The sequence below is a fragment of the Rutidosis leptorrhynchoides genome, chromosome 7, assembly GCF_046630445.1.
Source record: "Rutidosis leptorrhynchoides isolate AG116_Rl617_1_P2 chromosome 7, CSIRO_AGI_Rlap_v1, whole genome shotgun sequence".
In the NCBI taxonomy this organism is placed as follows: Eukaryota; Viridiplantae; Streptophyta; class Magnoliopsida; order Asterales; family Asteraceae; genus Rutidosis; species Rutidosis leptorrhynchoides.
In genome coordinates, this window is record NC_092339.1 from 145,124,039 (window position 1) to 145,140,081 (window position 16,043).

Sequence of the window (16,043 nt, forward strand, 5' to 3'; positions counted from 1 at the left end):
TGGAAGTGGCTTTAACTCTAATTTCGGAGGTTCTTCTATCGATGATTTGTATCGATATCTGTCTTCTTCTTTTAGCATTTGAATTTCTTCTGTTGTTGGTTCATATCCATTAGCTATAAGTGTAGCTAACATTTCAGCTTCATCAATTGGTTCATTACCTTCTCCTAAAGAACATTCTCCTGTTCCTTGTAATTCTGGAAATTCTTCTAACAATTCTGCATGTGCATCTATAGTTTGAATATAATAACATGTATCATTTGCAGATTGTGGTTGTTGCATTGCTTTATCAACTAAAAAGGTAACACTCTCATCCTCTATACTTAGGGTCAATTTCTTACCGAACACGTCTATCATTGCTTTAGCCGTGTTTAAGAATGGTCTTCCTAATATGAGAGGAACTTGAGAATCTTCTTCCATGTCCAGAACAACAAAATCTACTGGAAATACTAAAGTACCAACTTTAACTAGCATGTTCTCCATTATCCCTCTAGGATATTTTATTGATCGATCGGCTAGTTGTATACTTATTCTAGTTGGTTTCAATTCTCCAAGGTCTAGTTTAGCGTATAGTGAATACGGCATTAAATTTATACTAGCACCTAAGTCTGCCAATGCTTCTATTGAACTAAGACTACCCAGAAAACATGGAATTGTGAAACTTCCTGGATCAGATAATTTTTCTGGTATCTTATTCAACAGCACTGCTGAACAATTAGCATTCATGGTAACAGCCGAGAGTTCTTCCATTTTCTTTCTATTTGAGATTAGATCTTTCAAGAATTTAGCATATCTAGGCATTCCTGAAATCACATCAATGAAAGGAAGATTTACATTTATCTGTTTAAACATATCCAAGAATTTGGATTGCTCGGCTTCAAGTTTCTCTTTCTTCATTTTACTCGGGTAAGGAAGTGGTGGTTGGTATGGTTTAACATAAGGTTTATCCTTAATTGTGTTATCTTCATTAACCTTTTCAACTACCGGTTCTTTTTCCTTATCTTGATTAGGTTGTGGTTCTTGTGGAGTAGGAATAGCTTCATCAGAAGTTACAGGTATTTCAGGTGGTTTAAGTGTTGTACCACTTCTTGTGGTAATGGCTTTAGCTGTTTCATTCCGGGGGTTAGCATTTGTATCACTAGGTAAACTTCCCGGTTTTCTTTCACCTATTAACCTTGCTAGGTTACTTACTTCTTGTTCTAGATTTTGAATAGAAGCTTGTTGATTTCTAAATGCTTGAGCATTTTGTTCATTAGTTTGTTTCTGAGATGTGAAAAACTGCGTTTGAGTTTCAACTAGCTTCGTCATCATATCTTCTAAATTCGGCTTTTTATCATCGGTTTGTTGTGGTGGTTTGTTTTGAAAATTAGGTCTTTGCTGATTGTAATTATTGTTGGACACTTGTTGATTGCTAGGACCTTGTTGGTTGTTGTATGGAATATTTCAGTTATAGTTCTGGTTTTGATTGTAAATAGGTCTTGACAGTTGATAATTATTCTGATAATTATTTCCAGGCCTTTGGTTTATGTATGAAATATTCTCTCTTTGTTCCATTGTTAATTCAATACTGAGACAATCTTTTGTCAAATGTGGTCCTCCACACTGCTCACAACTAATTCGTATTGAGTGAATATCCTTAGACATCTTTTCCATTCGTCTCTCGACAGCATCTATCTTTGCGAAAATGGAATCTAAGTCATGGCTAGAATCGGCTCTAGCTGCTTTAGATGATCTAACGATATCTTTTTCTTGGTGCCACTCATGTGAGTGGGAAGCAGTGTTATCAATAATTTTGTAAGCATCAGTTTCTGTTTTCTTCATAATGGAACCACCAGCTGCTATATCTATGTCTTTTCTTGTAGTGATGTCGCATCCTTGGTAGAATATTTGTACTATTTGACAGGTATCTAAACCATGTTGCGGACATCCTCTCAATAACTTTCCAAATCTTGTCCAAGCCTCATATAGAGTTTCATTTGGCTTCTGTGTGAATGTAACAATTTCTCCTTTAAGTCTTACGGCTTTAGATGCAGGAAAGAATTGTTTAAGAAATTTTTCAACTAAAACGTCCCATGTATCAATCGCCCCTTCAGGTAACGATTCCAACCAATCTTTGGCTTCTCCCTTTAAAGTCCAGGGAAATAACATGAGATATATCTGTTCATCCTCCACTTCTCGGATTTTAAATAGTGTGCAGATCCTATTAAAGGTACGTAGATGTTCATTTGGATCTTCCTTTGTCGCACCACTAAATTGGCATTGATTAGTCACCATGTGTAGAATTTGTCCTTTGATTTCATAATCTGGCGCATTAATGTCAGGATGAGTAATTGCGTGACCTTGGCTAGTGCGTTTAGCTCTCATTCGGTCTTCCATACTTAAAGGTTCTAGATTCTCCATAATTGAATTTGTTGAATCGGAATTACTAGAGGATTCTGATTTAATGGTTCGTTCCTCAACAATCTCTGTTTGAATGATTGGTGGTTCCGGAGGAAAATTTAATGGTTCAGGATCTATGAATCGTCCCTGAATATTCTCCGGATTCTCAATTGTGAGGTCGGGTTCAAAAAATGGATTATCGGAAATTTGAACTGGAGTACTTGGTCGACTGGATGACGATTCTAAAGAAAAATCAACGGTGGTAATATTTGCTAAATGTCTTGATCTAGTTACAGGTGGTGAACGTACAAAAGGTGGTGAACGTCTTGCTCGGTGCATTCACTGAATATCCTATTAGTTTTTAAAAGGAAAGAAAAATTATATAAGTTATCCAATCAATAGACTTTTCTGATTTTGCCCACGTTTTGAATAGCCAAAAGATGCCGCAGAGGGGCAGGATTTGTTTGGTCTCAATATAATTGAGGACTGTTTGGCTCCAATAACCCGGTCCACGTACAAATCCAACTATTACTACGAACCAGAAAATTTTGATGTCTATCAATTTAACTACTTAAAATAAATTTTCGTAATTTTAAGAAATTTAGATAAGAAGTAGAATAAAAATCTATGTCCTAAAAACTAAAATGACGAGAAATAAGAAAGAAAAAGAGCGTGTCGGAAAAAGATCGAAAAATAAAAATAAGAAAGAAAAAGAGTGACTTATAGAACTTAAAAACACTAGACTAACCCAATCTTATTACTATTACTAACTTAAAATTATAATCGCAAATTGAGATTACTAATTGGAATGATAATTGATACATAGTAAAAAGTGTCTAAAAATATTAAAGCTTACAAGAAAAACTATATCCCAAATGGAAATAACTTAAAAAGGTACTAAAATTTAAAAAGGCGTCGCAAAATTCTAAAGTACCTAAATCTTAGTCTAAAGAAAAGCACTTAAGGGATTTTACGGCAAAGCCTAAAAATCTATAAATAAAAAAAATAACTATGGCAAAAACTATGAATTAAAACTAAAAACTAGCGAAAAATACAAATATTACGCTAAAATAATTAAAAAGAGACAAAATATAAAAATATACTAAAAGTTGTAAAAAGTACAATTTTTATAAAAATATTATTTTTATATTAATTATTTTTTAAAACTATTAATTTTACAATTTAATTAAACTAAATAAACTAAATATACAAATTAAATAAATAAACTAAACTTAATAATAAATTAACAAAACTAATTAGGGTTTTTAATTATTAATAATAATAATAATTACGTAATGATGCAGATTAGGGTTTCTGGTCACGTGTCAGAGAGAACTCCGCGAGTCGCGGTTCTCGAAGCTGGAAAACTCCGCGAGTCGCGGGGTTTTAAATTTCAGATGTGTACCAGGCTAAAATCGTGCGTTTCGGTTTTTTTTATATATATTCTGTTTTATATTTTTTTCTGTTTTCTGTTTTAAAATCTAAAATATTTATATAATAAAAACTTATATTTAAAAACTAAAATAAAAATAGAACTACTTTATAATTTTAAAAATATCTTAAAAATAGATTTATATATATATTAATTTTTTTTAAATAAAAATATTTAAATAAAACTTATATTTTTATAAAATAAAAATAAAGAAACTTTATAAAACTTAAATATTTGACAAAATCTTAAAAAAAATATATAAATTTTTGTTTTCTTTTTATATTTTCGAATAATAAAAAACGTATTTTTACAAAAGTGAATTTTAATAAAAGTAAACTAAAAATAAAAATCTTTTTTTTTTTAAATATTTAGCGTTGCGCTTTCGGCGTTTAAGAGTTCCCCGGCAGCGGCGCCAAAAATACTTGATAGTTAAAGCTAAGGGGTATAAAATACTATTAAATTTTACAAGAAAATACTATTAAATACGATACAATTTTACACAAGATATTTATTTATTTATTGAGTGGATATACTTAAACCTTGCTACAACACTTATAGGCAGTGTACCTAATCGTACAGTAGTGTAGTTTTTAGTAAGTCCGGTTCGTTCCACAGGGAATCTTTTTCACAAAGCTTAACGCTATATTAGTTTAAATTTATAAAAATACAAATATATATATAAGTAATATTATTATTATAAAGGGGGGTTTTTACCGTTTAATGACCGGTTTGTCGATTTTAAAACTTTAGTCGCAGTTAAAACAAATGTAAAATATTAAAAGGACTTTAATTTAAAGCGTAAAGTAAATAACGATAATGAAATTGCGAATAATAAAAGTGCGATAAAATAAACTTGCGATAATTAAAAAGTACGTTAATTAAAAGTGCAATTAAATACAATAACAATAAATAAAAAATGTGATAATTAGAAGTGCAATTAAATATAAAATAAAGGAAATTAAATATGAAATAAAAGAATTATGCTTATTTAAACTTCCGTAATCATGATGTTTGACGTGTTGATTTTAGTTTTATGCCCATGGGTTAATTGTCCTTTGTCCTGGATTATTTAATATGTCCATACGGATTTGTCCATAATAGTCCATCAGTCATAAATATAAAGAGCGAAAGCCTTCATCAAATTATTCTTATTCCCGAAGTCAAATATTTCAACTAATTGGGGATTCGAATTGTAACAAGGTTTTAATACTTTGTTTAATGAATACACCAGGTTATCGACTGCGTGTAAACCAAGGTTTTACTACTTTGTTAATAATTACACCAATTACCCTTGAATGTAATTCACCCCTATTTCAACAAGTCTATTTAACTATTAATCCAGTTCCGTGTCCGGTAAAATGAATAATTATTGGTATTTATAGATATCCCGCCCACCGTACTCAGTCAAGCGTATGTGGTTATATATAAATACGTCGAATTATAAGTTTGTATATTAAATTAACAAGGTATTGTTTAGTTAATATAAAACCCATTAATAGCCCATAGTCTAATTTCCACAAGTGTCGTTCTTTTATCCAAACCCCAATTATGGTACAAGGCCCAATTACCCAATTTTAGTAATTAGCCCAACATCATGATTACTTCGGATTAAATAAACATAATAATAACTTAGCTACGAGACATTAATGTAAAAAGGTTGAACATAACTTACAATGATTAAAAATAGCGTAGCGTTACACGGACAGAATTTCGACTTACACCCTTACAACATTTGCTAACATACCCTTATTATTAGAATTATAATTAAAATTAAAATTAAAATATAAATATATTTACGTATACATATATAGAGAGAGATTGAATTTTTTGATGGTTTTTGCGATCAAGCTGCGTTTGCTTTTATAGGGAATTGAGTTCAGGGGGTCTCCGCGACTCGCGGCATTTTTTGCCTTCAAACTCCGCGAGTCGCGGAGTTTGAAATTCCAGCTCATTCATCCTTGGCTCTTTGTTTGCCGACGATTTATTTTATTAATATAATATATATATAATTTTTAAGAATTATTTATATATTATATTATATTCATGTGCATAGTTGACTTGTAATTTTTAGTCCGTTGCGTCGAGCGTTGAGAGTTGACTCTGGTCCCGTTTCCGGATTTTCGAACGTCCTTGCGTACTATTTTATATCTTGTACTTTGCGTTTTGAATCTTCTACTCTTGTAATTTCGAGACGTTTCTTATCAATAATTGGAACCTCTTTGATTGTATTTTGTACTTTTGAGCTTTTTGGTCGTTTGCGTCTTCAATTCGTCGAATCTGTCTTTTGTCTTCACCTTTTAATATTTAAACGAATATCACTTGTAAATAGAACATTTGCAACTAAAAGCTTGTCTTTCTTGGGGAATAATGCTATGAAATATATGTTCGTTTTTAGCATTATTAACCCGCATCTATTTCCAGAAGATTCGTCAACACCTTCAACAGCTTAAAATTTCGGGGCGAAATTTATTTAACGGGTAGGTACTATAGTGACCCAAACTTTTCCATGTTTATATATATTAATTGAGATTGATATTCACATGACTAAATGTTTCCAACGTGTTAAGCAATCAAACTTGGTAAGACTTGATTAAATGAAATAAGTTTCATATAGACAATTGATCACCCAAGTTGACCGGCGATTCACGAACGTTACAAATTTGTAAAAACTACATGTTGTGGTATATATAGAAATATATATATGGTTGACATGAGATTATGATGAGTAAGTATCTCACTAAGTATATTAACAATGTGTGATATACATAAGAAATGAGATTACTAAGTTAAGAAACTCGAAATGATATATATAACGATTATCGTTATGATAACGTCTACTAAATATATATGTATTATATTAAGATATTGATAAACTATATTTAACATGATAAAATGATATTTAAATATATCATTAAGTGTGTTAATAATGAACTACATATGTAAAAACAAGACTACTAACTTAATGATTACGAAACGAGACATATATGTAATGATTATCGTTGTAACGACATTTAAATGTATATATATCATATTAAGATATATTAATATATCATAATATCATGATAATATAATAATTTAACATCTCATTAGATATAATAAACATTGGGTTAACAACATTTAACAAGATCGTTAACTTAAAAGTTTCAAATCAACATTTACATGTAACGACTAACGATGACTTAACGACTCAGTTAAAATGTATATACATGTAGTGTTTTAATATGTATCCATACACTTTTTAAAGACATCAATACACTTATCAAAATACTTCTACTTAACAAAAATGCTTACAATTACATCCTCGTTCAGTTTCATCAACAATTCTACTCGTATGCACCCGTATTCGTACTCGTACAATACACAGCTTTTAGATGTATGTACTATTGGTATATACACTAAAATGATCAACTCTTAGCAGCCCATGTGAGTCACCTAAAACATGTGGGAACCATCATTTGGCAACTAGCATGAAATATCTCATAAAATTACAAAAATATGAGTAATCATTCATGACTTATTTACATGAAAACAAAATTACATATCCATTATATCTAATCCATATACCAACGACCAAAAATACCTACAAACACTTTCATTCTTCAATTTTCTTCATCTAATTGATCTCTCTCAAGTTCCATCTTCAAGTTCTAAGTGTTCTTCATAAATTCCATAAGTATAGTTTCATAAAAATTAAGAATACTTCCAAGTTTGCAAGTCTACTTCCAAGCTTTCTAATCCATTCCAAGTAATAATCTAAGATCAAGGAACCTTTGTTATTTATAGTAGATTATCTTTCTAATTCAAGGTAATATTTATATTCAAACTTTGATTCAATTTCTACAACTATAACAATCTTATTTCGAGTGAAAATCTTACTTGAACTGTTTTCGTGTCATGATTCTGTTTCAAGAACTTTCAAGCCATCCAAGGATCCTTTGAAGCTAGATCCATTTTTATCATTTCCAGTAGTTTTATCCAGAAAACTTGAGGTAGTAATGATGTTCATAACATCATTCGATTCATACATATAAAGCTATCTTATTCGAAGGTTTAAATTTGTAATCACTAGAACATAGTTTAGTTAATTCTAAACTTGTTCGCAAATAAAAGTTAATCCTTCTAACTTGACTTTTAAAATCAACTAAACACATGTTCTATATCTATATTATATGCTAACTTAATGATTTAAAACCTGGAAACACGATGAACACCGTAAAATCAGATATACGCCGTCGTAGTGAAATCGGGGGCTGTTTTGGTTTGGATAATTAAAAACTATGATAAACTTTGATTTAAAAGTTTTTCTTCTGGGAAAATTATTTTTCATATAAACATGAAACTATATCCAAAAATCAAGGTTAAACTCAAAGTGAAAGTATGTTTTCTAAAATGGTCATCTAGATGTCGTTCTTTCGACTAAAATGACTACCTTTATAAAAATGACTTGTAACTTATATTTCTGACAATAAACCTATACATTTTCTGTTTAGATTCATAAAATAGAGTTTAATATGAAATCATAGCAATTTGATTCACTCAAAACGGATTTAAAATGAAGAAGTTATGGGTAAAACAAGATTGGATATTTTTGATCTTTTTAGCTACGAGAAATGTTTAACAAATCTATACAAATCATATCCTAGCTAACTTATATTGTATTATACATATATTCTAATATATTATGTAATCTTGGGATACCATAGACACATATGCAAATGTTTTGACATATCATATTGACCCATGTATATATATTATTTGGAACAACCATAGACACTCTATATGCAGTAATATTGGAGTTAGCTATACAGGGTCGAGGTTGATTCCAAAAATATATATATTTTGAGTTGTGATCTAGCCTGAGACGTGTATACATTGGGTTGTGGATTGATTCAAGATAATATATATCAATTTATTTCTGTACATCTAACTGTGGACAATTAGTTGTAGGTTACTAACGAGGACAGCTGACTTAATACACTCAAATCTTTAAAACATAATAAAAATGGTTGTAATTATATTTTGATCATACTTTGATATATATGTACATATTTGTATAGGTTCGTGAATCGATCCGTGGCCAAGTCTTATTTTCGAGGAAGGAAATATCTGTGAAAGTGAGTTATAGTCCCAGTTTTAAAATCTAATATTTTTGGGATGAGAATACATGTAGGTTTTATAAATGATTTACAAAATAGACACAAGTACGTGAAACTACATTCTATGGTTGAATTATCGAAATCGAATATGTCCCTTTTTATTAAGTCTGGTAATCTAAGAATTAGGGAACAGACACCCTAATTGACGCGAATCCTAAAGATAGATCTATTGGGCCTAACAAACCCCATCCAAAGTACCGGATGCTTTAGTACTTCGAAATTTATATCATATCCGAAGGGTGTCCCGGAATGATGGGGATATTCTTATATATGCATCTTGTTAATGTCGGTTACCAGGTGTTCACCATATGAATGATTTTTATCTCTATGTATGGGATGTGTATTGAAATATGAAATCTTGTGGTCTATTGTTACGATTTGATATATATAGGTTAAACCTATAACTCACCAACATTTTTGTTGACGTTTAAAGCATGTTTATTCTCAGGTGAATACTAAGAGCTTCCGATGTTGCATACTAAAATAAGGACAAGATTTGGAGTTCATGTTTGTATGATATTGTGTAAAAACTGCATTCAAGAAACATATGTCGATGTAATATATTTCTATTATAAACCATTATGTAATGGTCATGTGTAAACAGTATATTTTAGATTATCATTATTTGATAATCTACGTAATGCTTTTAAAACCTTTATTGATAAAATAAAGGTTATGGTTATTTTAAAAATGAATGCAGTCTTTGAAAAACGTCTCATATAGAGGTCAAAACCTAGCAACGAAATCAATTAATATGGAATGTTTATAATCAATATGAACGGGACATTTCAATAACATGATTATCTGATTGTTTTGAGCTTAAAATTGATTCTGGTTAGTGTTGTAAATCTCCCGATATATCCTCGAGATCTTCCCCAAGATCTCGTTTTTAGAAGGCAACCAAGGCGAGATGTTCATCTCCCGAGATTTCTAAGTCAACGAGATCAAACTTAGTCAAAGCCATGATTTCTCGGATTTTCTTGCTAATTTGTAAGATTTTCTTGTAAAATTCCTAATTTCTAAGATTTTCTCGCTCATTTCTGGGATATTTTTGTAAAATCTCTTAAAAACGTATATAAATATACATATATTTATGTTTTTATGTATATTTTTATTAAAAACTATAAAGTCAACATCCGAGATCTCCCTGAGATTATTCCGAGATGCCGAGATCTCCCAAAAAAAGTCCAAACGAGATCTCCCCGAGATCCGAATTCTCCAACCTTGATTATGGTTAACATGAGAGTTATATGACTAGATATGCATGTTAAGGATATAATATGTGAAATTTGAAGTTACCAAATCTGATATTAGGTTTGATACCGAGTCTAATTTCTGTTAACTTAATACTTCATGTTTTGAACTTGAAATTCTTACATGTTTGATCTAGTTCATCTGTGTGAAAAGAAATATATATTTGGTAACAAAATTTGAGATAGTTCATGGTTACCAAATCTGTTCAAAATTCTTGAAAAATGACTAAGTGTTGATTGGATTTTTGGTTATTTAATTGATCATGATAATATTTGAAATATATAATTCTTAGTTTGAATATCATGATTGTCAAATACTTGTGGATATCTTGAATAAAAGATTCTTATAACTTATAAAATCCATAAAAATCATAAAATTGAAAAATACAAAGGACTTCAAAGGAAATAGGAATAGAGATATGTGCTTTATGATAACATATTCTGGTCTTCTATTCTTATTTAACAGCTAAATAGCGAACAATTACTTCATTAACACTGAGACCAACATACACGGCAACTACTGGCTTGTTATTCTGGAGAGACATCAACTATGGGGTGCGCTTAGCAATACTGTCAGTGTGCCAGATACAGATTTGAGACTTCTTAACAGAACTATCAAGTTTGTTGAGGCTACACAACCCATTGAAGCTAATCCTCAAGGAGAACCTGCTAGGTTTGAGTTTGAGTTAAAGGGGGTAAATGGATTAAGGAGGATCACCAAGGCTGATTTAAGGAGGATATTTCAGCTTCCTCTTGTGAACAATGCTCCTCTTTTTCCTTCTACTCAGCAAATAATGAACTCAATCTTCCAGCTGGGATATAGTGGAGATACTTCTGTTACACCTGCTAAGTTTCAGAAGAAGTATTTACACTTCAGATGGTATGTGATCTCCTCGATCATAAACAGGTGTCTTCTGATGACATGAAGTGGGTCTGATAGCTTGACTATCCCGATGTCGAGGCTGTTCTACTCTTTCACCAGAGTAGAGACTCCAGATTATGCAGAACTACTATGGGATCTAGTTCAGGCTCTGGTGCATAATACAAGGAATGCTTATGTTCCTTGTGAAAGGTTTTTCTGTATTTTTATTCATGATGCTAAAACTACTTGTAGAAATGCCAATATTCCTGTTCCAGGTACACAGGGTATGTAGATGGTACGTTTTGGGGAGGTGAAGATGAACACTCTGGTGCTATCTAACAATGAATTCATGGCAACAATTCCAAATTGGTTGGTGAGGTTAGCTAATCCCTTAGATGCAAGAATGCATACTTACTTTGAGGCAGTAGTGATACCAGTTCCAAACCCAGCACAATAAGAACCAGTTGAACCAGCTACGGTTCCATCCCCAGAGGTTATAGAGGAACCTAGGGCCTAACCTGAGCTAGCTACCATCTCACTTAGGGTAAACCTAAAATGCCCTAGGGTTATCCGACAAGCTCAACCCGTGAGGATCAGTGAACCTAGTCCAACTAGGAATTCACCTACCATGTCAACTACACCTGAGGGGAGTGACACCGATTCTTCAGAAACTAAATCATCTCCTGAACAAACGCAGAAGAGGACACGATATATTCCTGATGAGATTATTCAGACTCCGCCTACCTAACGCGTAACTAGATCTAGGTCTTCGACTCCTATCGTTCGCCCAACAGTTACTAAAACTATTGGTGATACAGACCAAGACTTAGAGCCAACTAGGTCACCTTCACCCATTTCCGTATCACATCGAATAATAACCGTAAGCCCTACAATAAATGAGGCTTCAGCTTCGGCTTCGGTAGGCAAGAGAGCTAAATGCACGGATGGTAAAAAGACCAATCAGTCCATCCAACTTAATCAGGATTTAAGAATAAATCTCACCAGCAAAGGTGCTTCGGCATCTCAAAAGGAAGTAAAGTCTTCCTCTGCAGTAAAGTCTATGTTGACTCAATCGATTAAGGAAACTCAATCATTGAAGTTCAGAACGGCGGAAGGGGAGCCGAAAAACCTTGAAAACGCACTCTGCATATCGGCTAGAAATCCTCTTGATATACTTCATCCTAGTGATGTCGTATTTCCTCAACGTCCAACAAGTCCTGGAGGTCTGATTTATCTTGAAGAGGGAGACCTGCCGCGTCCCATGGAAATGAATCAACCTGACATTCCTTCGGGAAATTTATCAGACTTCCAGCAGACAGTTCCATTGGTTCAAGAAATTGATCCTTTGGTTTAAACCACTTCTCATCCGGATCTTGAAACTCAAGGTTTGGGTGATGAGTCTTTAACTGAAAGAAATGAGCCACCTTATGGTACATTGATGACTTCAGGAGTTGGGTATCTTAACGAGCCCGCGAGAGCTAAAAAAAGATAGTTCTTCTACTCTGTTAGAGTCCCATGAGACATATATCATGGTGGCGAGTGACCCGAAAGAGTCTTCACCGGTTACAACTCCGGTTATTAACCAACCTCCATCAGAAGGGGATAATCTGACTAGTCGTACGTATCGACCTACATATAAGAATAACACCACACTCTTATCCTCACTTGCTGTCACAGCAAGTCACACACTTCCACCGACATCACCGACAACATCAGATGTTGCTGCTGTTCTAATTTTTACTTTTTCACCATCACCCCCACGTTCACTAAATTATTATGAAGCTTTAGAGCAAGCATACTTCGGTCGTATGTTTTCTAAAATCAATATTGATGTTTTTCGACGAACTTCGCTCCAAGCTATGTTACGTTCTCGTATAAGGCATCCACTTACTTTCTGTTCTTCTCTACTAAGTCCTCACCGCGATGATGAATATGAAGATTCTGATCCTCAGAATAGCCATGAGGGGGAGGAGTAAATGCACAATTTCTAACAGTGAACATTTCTAGTAGGGGTGGTGGTACGAGGTCTGCTTCAACTTCACAAGCTCAAACGGTTAATGTTGAATCTGAGACGATACAAACTCGTGATGATGTGATTGAGAATCTAAATTTGAGAAAGTGATTATTCCAATTTTGCAAACAATTCAAACTGAGGTTGAAGGCGGACAAGTTAATGAGGATTTGAACCTAAGTGATTATTATCTTGAAGAAACAGATGATGATGGATTTGTCATTCTAAGTACACTATCTTCACTATTTGCTATACCTGATGATGTAGAGATGGTTGATGAAGGGAATCCAGAACCAGATATTGAAAGTGATGATGAGGAGGATTCTACTGATGAAGATGGTGGTGATCAATATGAAAATCCAAACGTAGATGAAATCTTTAATCATGTTGAAGATGATAATGGTCCAACTGAAAATCCGACAAATCCTTAAAAACAACCAACATCATCCAGTTCAAATCCAACTAATGAAAATTAGAGTTCAACTTCTAGTGCAACAACATCAAGTTCTACAGTGAATTCCTGGTTTAAATACAACAGCGGTTTATTTTTCAAGAATCGGGATCATCGACTGCAATTGGGAGTTGAACATGACTTCATGACGTTAAGAAACACATTCATCGAGGAAAATGCTTATAAGATCTTCTGCATTAACGAGACTACAAGAAGTGATAGGTTTACCTAGATTGGTTCACAATTGCTTCCAACTAATGAAAGAAACTGGTATCAGTTTATGTGGAGGAAACATGTCAATAGAAATGAAGATGATTTGTGGTTACAAAGAAAGTATCGTTTGTCAGAAGTATTGGATATTACTCGAGTGGGAGTAAACATCAGTGTGAAGAAAGACGTTATCAGTCAGTTCCATGTTATCAGAGAATATGATAAGGAGTACAAGTTTACAGAGGCTGATTTTCAAAATCTGGATATGCTTGACATCATTCACATCTACAACTACCTCAGTACTCAAATCGACCTTTTGCCAAAACTCAAGCTTTGGAAGATGTGAAGAGATACATGATGGAGACAATTGAACTAATGAGACGTGAGGACTTTCAAATCGCTCTCGAAGCTAAAAGGAAAAAGATTCGGATAACTTGTCCGGATCAAATTCTAGAGGGACTGGAGGACATGGGAATGTTTCAAATACAATTTGAACCCGAAGGGTTTGTGTTTATTAATTCTCAAAAGGAGAAAGTGTTCATCATAACTAAAGAGCTTAATAAGTATTAAGATGGAACACTCAAGGCTGCACTGAAGTATCTCAAGTTCCGTCAAAGCAGGTTTGATGATATTGACATGGGAAATGGGTCTTGGAGAATTCATTAAGCATATTAGAGATCGTCTAAAACTCCGGATCCGAGCAAGATAATTTGAGATTCTTCGTGGTCAGAGAAAGAGAAGGTATTTAAAAGAAATGGATGAATGTCCATTACGTGAGGGAGATCCAAGAAAAGCATAGGGTACCTGGAAACCTTCAAAGAAGATTTCAGACAATCAAGTTAAACCGTCTGATCCAGCGGCTACGAGATGGAAAGCTACTTTTGAACCTCTCAAGATTACAAAATAGGATTACATTGTAATTTTCACATTTAACACTAAGGGGAGATTGTTAGGACCCCGAAATGTATATAGTATTAATGTGAAACAAGCTTAATAGATGGTTCCTTAAGAGAGGGCTATATAAGGAACCTTAGCGAACACCGAATCTGTTCTTTACCTTACTGATTCTCTCTAATACCGAATATGTTCTTTACCTTACTGAGTCTCACTCAATCTATCACATCTTCAATTCTCACTATGATTTGACCTATCAAGTTCAAGTTACAGATTGTAATGTTCAATTTGCTGAGTCCACCAACAATGAGCCGCGCAGAAAAGTTTCTTCCTTTAGTGTAAAGGACCAAGAGCTTTTAGCCTGAATTAAAAAAATGAAAGCTGAGAATGCACAACCTGAATTAAAAAAATGAAAGCTGAGAATGCACAACTTGTGCAAGAACGTGAAGCTACCGTGGATGGCAAGGAAATTGCCAAAGCTAACTTCTTTAAAATTAATCTGCATCTTCCTGAGTTTTCAAACAAAGTTCTTGACTGTTGAACTATTACTGAAAAGTTAGGTGCATATGTCGTCACAATAAGTGGTCGTGAGCGTTGGATATTTTATGAAAGTATCGCTCATAAATATAATCTTCCTAAGTCACCACTAGATGACTTAGCAGATGTAATGGATGCTAATGCTAAACAAATCTTGAATGCCGCAGATGCCGATATTCATAGCATTGACATTCCTTCTGTTATTCAACTCAGTGAGAATCCAAATGCCAAGATATTATGAAAGCAGAAATATAAAGGCGTTTGGAGATTTAAAATATCGCTTGTTGCGGACAAGTGATCTAAAATTTTCTGACACTCTAATAATCTTGTTTCAAATTACTTTGATTCTACATTTTTTGAGTAGTTGGCTCATTGATGTGTCAAAAATGTGTGCAGTAGTGTTTAATTTGCCTTTCAACTTTGAAATTTATAAAACCTTTATTAAATACATTTTAACACCCTAACGAGCAAAAAGACTCGATCAGATGTAGTATTTTAGGTTATCGTCCCAAGAGAGCGCAGAGTTCTTATTAAAGAACTAAATATAGATTTTTATGTGTTTTTAAGATTATAGATTCTTATCTCTTAGGAAACAGATGATTGTGGATACGTTTTTAATAAAATAACAAGATATAAAGCAAGAAATAACAATTATAAATAAAAGCAGTTACATGAACGAATACTCATACGAGAATCATATTAGGCAAGTTTCATAACATATACTAACACAAATCAAGATAACAATCATAGACCAATTATTATCTCTAAATAGGTTAAGACAAGTATTGTACATCATTCAATAAGCAGGACTTAAAGCATACGCTAGACATGTGATGTGCATGACTAACATCTCAATTCTTA

General features: G+C 33.0%; 1 non-coding gene across 1 annotated transcript; it reads left to right on the forward strand.

Annotated features, from left to right (window-relative positions):
- The first annotated feature begins 1,906 nt into the window (after nt 1–1,906).
- On the forward strand, nt 1,907–2,013 carry LOC139860918 (small nucleolar RNA R71). Its single transcript, XR_011763544.1, has one exon. It is a non-coding gene; the product is annotated as a small nucleolar RNA R71 (small nucleolar RNA).
- The last annotated feature ends 14,030 nt before the right edge of the window (nt 2,014–16,043 follow it).